We start from the raw sequence: 6,000 nt of genomic DNA on the forward strand, positions 1-6,000 counted from the left end.
TGTTTCAATATCTGACACACACAGCGAGGTGCAGACCAGTGTGAGAATTAACAAAACTCCATTAAAATAAACTGGCTGCACAACTATTCTCTAATATGTCACGCTTTATTACTCACATGTTTTGTCTATTTAGCATCATCAGGGTGGTATGAGGTTGTTTCAGGTTTCTTTATATACAATCAGTTAATTTGTCATGTGACTTTACAAAAGGAAATATTAACTAAATAAGTTCAGACTGTCCATAAATGTTGAAGAGGCGACACAAAGATTATGAGACTGTGTTCTGAAAACTGAAGTTGAAACAGTTTCGGTAAAAATATTGTTTTGAAAATAAGAAATTGAGATTCAAACCATTAATGGGTTTAAATAAAAAATATTGTATTTTGCATAAACTGTTTGTATAATTGTTTTGTAAGATTTTACCTTTTCTAAAGTCACATGACTATTTGATAGATGTTTGTAAAGAAAGTGAAACAACCTGTATCTCCTTTTCTGACTCAACATACATTTAGAATAAAAACTGCTGATGATTTAATTACACATCAAGGAGCATCCATCAGATGTACATTTTATAAAATATAGTTGATTAAGAAAAAAACTAATTAAACTAAATTGTTTTGGTGTTTATGCTGATCATCATCTCAACATTGCAGTTCATCAATCCATGTATACACCACCAAAATGACACACACAGTATGCAGAAGCACTGTCAGAATTAAACACTGAATTAAAATAAAACTATATTAAAACACTTGTTTCCAAAGAATAAAACAACAGATTCACAACTGAAATAACTCATCAAAAGACCCAAAATATAAAAATCTAAATCTGACGACTGAAACTGTCACAAAACTGAATCAATCAAAGCATTCAGTACAGTGGATATATACTACTATACAATGTTGTTTGACTAAAAACAAGATGCTGATAACCAGAATAATTAACAGCTTTGATTTGTAAAGTTTGTCTCTTGATGATGTGAAACAGTTTCAGCATTTTGTATCCATATTTTCTTGAAATTAGTGAGATCTCACACCCTGTAATGGCGTCTCAGCTCTGATCTACAACATCAAAATCTGCTTTCACTTTTACTGACTTCTGTCACAGGTAAATTATTAACAGCAGGAAACACTGCTGTGTAGTTTTGTCACCAGCAGAGGGTGTTGTCAGGACGTCTCAGAGGTAAATATTTCACTCTTCATTCATTACACATTTGTTGTTTAGACATCGGTGGGAAACAAAAGAATATGCTCACACTTGATATTTTAATCTATTCCATTAGTTTCTTTACTACTAAAAAAAGCAAACATTTTACACTTGCAGCTCATAAAATATCACAAACATGAAAGAAGGGTGTGCTTGTTTCTTTGTCCTCCAGTGAGCAGTTCACATTTCAACAAGCTGACTGACACTTAACCAGTTTTATGATTTTTTTTTCAGCAACTGTATTATGACAGTATGACTTTGTTTATCTCGTCCCCCTGGATTAAATACAGGTGTAGGTACAGGGTCAGAGTGTTATACTTTTCCTTGAATTTACTGCTGGTTTTCTTAATTCACTCATTTATTGTTTTTCTTTCATTTCCCATTCGGGGTCAATAAGGACTTGAATCAGGCATTAGTCTGAAAGATCATCATAAGGTTAACAACTGCAAAACAAATCACAATTCACAAGTCAAGCTTTTTATTTGAAAACAACACATAAATAATCTGTCAATGTCAACGTTCAAACATATTTTGAATGTATAAGTAACATAACATGAGGTTTCTAAGTAAAAATCTGGCAGATATTCCACCCAGAGTCCAGACTGGTATTAAAATAAAACAAGAAGAAAAATGTAGTTCAGGCCAGCAGCGAAACTTTTTTATAACTATTTTTGTAAACTTTCTAATCACACAGTACAGGATTATATCTACAATAGAAAAAAAACTGCTCAGACTGTTAATCTGCTGTACAACACCTTTCCACTGTAAGTAAAACATGAATTAAGACGTTATCACTCAGGTTGCATCACATATTCACAACAAGGTGCAAACTGAGCTTGTTGATACCTGTTCAAACGTTCAGCCCTTCAGACTGCAGGTATCCCAACATGTACAGACGCACAAACTGATGTTTGACTTATTTATCTCTCTGAAGAAGAAATAGAAGAGTTGTGAGGAACGTGTGCATGTAAGAGTGGATTCATTTCATATCAGAGTACCAGCGGTGGACAGTAATGAATTACATTTACTTGAGTACTGTACTTAATTACATGTTTCGAGTCTCTGTACTTTACTTGAGAATACATTTTTTTTTTGGAAACTTATGACTTTTGACTTCACTACATTTCTATGAAGGTTCCCATTACTTGTTACTGTTTTAGCATCATCAAGGTGGTTTTAAGTTGTTTCAGGTTTCTTTATATACAATCAGTAAATTTGTCATGTGACTTTACAAAAGGAAATATTAACTAAATAAGTTCAGACTGTCCATAAATGTTGAAGAGGTGACACAAAGATTATGAGACTGTGTTCTGAAAACTGAAGTTGAAACAGTTTCAGTAAGAAATTTGTTGTTTTGAAAAGAAGAAATTGAGATTTAAACCATTAATAAAATAAAAATATTGTATTTTGCATAAACTGGTTGTATAATTGTTTTGTAAGATTTTACCTTTTGTAAAGTCACATGACTATTTGATAGATGTTTGTAAAGAAAATGAAACAACCTGTATCTCCTTTTCTGACTGACACACATTTAGAATAAAAACTGCTGGTGATTTAATTACACATCATGACAAGCAGCATCCATCAGATGTACATTTTATAAAATATAGTTGAAAAAACTAATTAAACTAAATTATTTTGGTGTTTGTTTCTTTTATGCTGATCATCATCTCAACATTGCAGTTTATCAATCCATGTATACACCACCAAAATGACACACACAGTATACAGAAGCACTGTCAGAATTAAACTCTGAATTAAAATAAAACTATATTAAAACACTTGTTTCCAAAGAATAAAACAACAGATTCACAACTGAAATAACTCATCAAAAGACCAAAAAATAGAAAAATATAAATATGATGACTGAAACTGTCACAAAACAGAATCAATCAAAGCATTCAGTACAGTGGATATATACTACTATACAATGTTGTTTGACTAAAAACAAGATGCTGATAACCAGGATAATTAACAGCTTTGATTTGTTAAGTTTGTCTCTTGATGCTGTGATACAGTTTCAGCATTTTGTATCCATATTTTCTTGTGAATTCATCTTTATTTTAAGAGGTGACACAACTAACTTACACACTAAATCTATTTTTGAAAGCCAAGAAAGCAGAATCAGAGTATTTAACAACATTAGTAAATATTCTGTTCAAATCCATTAAACAGTAAACATAACGGAGTTACCATCTTTAATAAATTCATTCTAAATATAAAACAACTAAATCCTGAACGGCTCAACGTCTTTCAAAAATTCAGATGAGAACAATGGTTTAGGTTTTCATGTTTTTGCATGAAAACAAGGAAAAACAATATCTGTGACCCTCAACAACAAATCAGTTCTGTTGAAGAACAAAAGAACAAATAATAATCAATCAGAGCCAGAATGATTTTTGATACACTGAACCACTGAGACTCTGAGTTTAAAGTGTAAAAAATGAAATTAAAACATGATCAAAACTGAAATAACTCACCAGAAGATCCAGAAATTTTACAAAATAAAATTGATGATGATTAAAAAATAGAATCATTTAACTTGAAGAAAAACTGCTCAACAACTTCTAACCAGACTAATGAGATCTAACAGTCTTAATTATCTGTATAAATGTTTATCACTTGATGTAAAATGTGATGATGTGTAACCCTTACACACACAAACACAAACTCACACACACACACACACACACACACACACCCACACACACACATACACACACACATACACACACACACACACACCTGAACATCACAGAGAAATCTCAGTTTAACAGATTTTGATATCAGTGGTTTTAGCACCATCATCCCTCTCTCCAATACTGAAATAAGGGAAGAGTTTCTCACTGAAAGTGTCTTTGTAAGTGTGGATGTGAGTCATGTCTTCAGGGTCGTAGAAGGACACCTCCCTCCCGTCATAGTCCAGCTGGACTCTGATCCTCTGGAGACTCTTCCTCACTGTGACAGTGTCACCAAGACCATTAGTGTATTTTCCTCTGCGATACTCTAAACACCAGATTCCATGTTCTGGTGAGGCAGGACATCTTCCCTTCCTGTCAGCTGACTCTTGAACCAAACCCACATACCATCCAGGATAGTCTCCCACCTCCACCTCCCAGCTGTGTTTCCCTGAGCTGAAGCCCTCAGAGCCCAGAACAGTGGAATAATTAGTGTTTCTCTCTGGATTATCAGGGAGCTGCTGGTTTGTGTCTCCATTTCTCACACTGGTCAAATCATCAGAGAGACAGAGACAGGGGTTTGCAGTGTTCGGGTCCAGAATGACAGGACTGAAGTGGACCTTCTCCTTCATCTTCTCACAGACTCTGAAGGACAGGTTGCCCAGGTGTTTGGCCACATCTATCAGCGCTCCTGAGACCAGCTGTGGATCTGACAGTGAGCACTGGTCTCTGGCTCTGGTCTGAGTGGGTTTATAACTGCTGAGGAATGACACCTTGTGTTTCTGCAGGTCTTCTTCAACAGCAGAGATACTGTCTGACAGAGAGGAGATCTGCTCCTGAATCCTCTTCATCTCTCTGCTGATAGTCTTCCCTTTCTGCTCCTCTTCCTCCCTCAGAGCTGCCAGTCTGGACTCCTCTTCCTCTTTCAGGAACTGGTGGAGCATATTGAACTCTGCTCTGATCTGCTTCTCTGTGGACAACAGCTGCTTCTTGGAGTGTTGAATCACTTCATTGTATGTTTTCTCCACTTGTTTGTATTTGTTCCTCTTGTCTTGTAGAGACTTTAAGTCAGATTTCAGCTGGTCCTTCAGGTCACTGACTGCTTGTTCTACAGGAACCACCTTGTGACTCTGGTGGGGAGAAACCTCACTGACAGGACACACAGCTCTCTGTTCATCCCCACAGAACAATTCAGGCTCTTCTTGATGTTTACTACATGTTGCCATCAGTTTCTTTTCTCCCTTTTCTGTCTCAGATGATCCAGCTTTCTTTCTCCCAGCAACAGAGTCAGCCAGTTCCTTCAGTGCAAAGTTCACTCCTGGATAATCTTTTGAAGATTTTCTTTTACAAATCTGGTGGAGAGAAACCTCACAGACAGGACACACAGCTCTCTGTTCATCCTCACAGAAAAATTTAGGCTCTTCTAGATGTTTACTACACACCACCTCCACCTCCTTTTCTCCTTTTTCTGTCTCAGATGATTCAGCTTTCAGTCTCCCTGCAAAGGAGTCGGCTAGTTCCTTCAGTGCAAAGTTCACTCCTGGGTCATCTTTTGAAGATTTTCTTTTACAAATGGGACAGTTTTTGTTTTTAGCTTGTTCCCAGAATTTTTGCAGACAGCTTGAACAGAAGTTGTGGTTGCAGGTCAGAGACACAGGATCTCTGAAAGTCTCTGAACATAGATGGCAACTCAGGAAACTTTCAAGAAGAGCATCTTTCTCAGCCATTTTCTCCTTTTTGCAAATCATTCTCAGATGAAAGACTCAGCAATTTTTATTTTCCCTTCAGCTCGCCTCTTACAGTCCTCCATGTGAGCGTTGTTCAGTTAGAGATTCCAACTCTGTTATGGGGATGTGGCTCTGTTCAACAATGTCAGAATCTACTTTCAGCCTCAACCACTTCTTTTATTGGTTAATCATTAATGTTAATAAAAGCAGTAACAAGATGTGGCCTAAAGCTAACTTGTCCTTCAGACTTTTCAGTTTATTTTGGATCCTGGACAGTGTGAGAAATGTAAACACAGACAGGAAGGTTAAGAGTTTTACTCTAATAATGAGGCTGATGTTTACTGCATCACAAGTTAAATACACTTCAGGTCACAGTGGCGACAGAGAAA

The 6,000-nt window shown here is 36.1% G+C and overlaps 1 pseudogene; it reads right to left on the bottom strand.

Annotated features, from left to right (window-relative positions):
- Positions 1 to 3,958: 3,958 nt before the first annotated feature.
- On the bottom strand, positions 3,959 to 5,611 carry LOC122970009 (annotated as a pseudogene).
- Between the last annotated feature and the right edge of the window lie 389 nt (positions 5,612 to 6,000).

The sequence above is a fragment of the Thunnus albacares genome, chromosome 2 (assembly GCF_914725855.1).
Source record: "Thunnus albacares chromosome 2, fThuAlb1.1, whole genome shotgun sequence".
In the NCBI taxonomy this organism is placed as follows: domain Eukaryota; kingdom Metazoa; phylum Chordata; class Actinopteri; order Scombriformes; family Scombridae; genus Thunnus; species Thunnus albacares.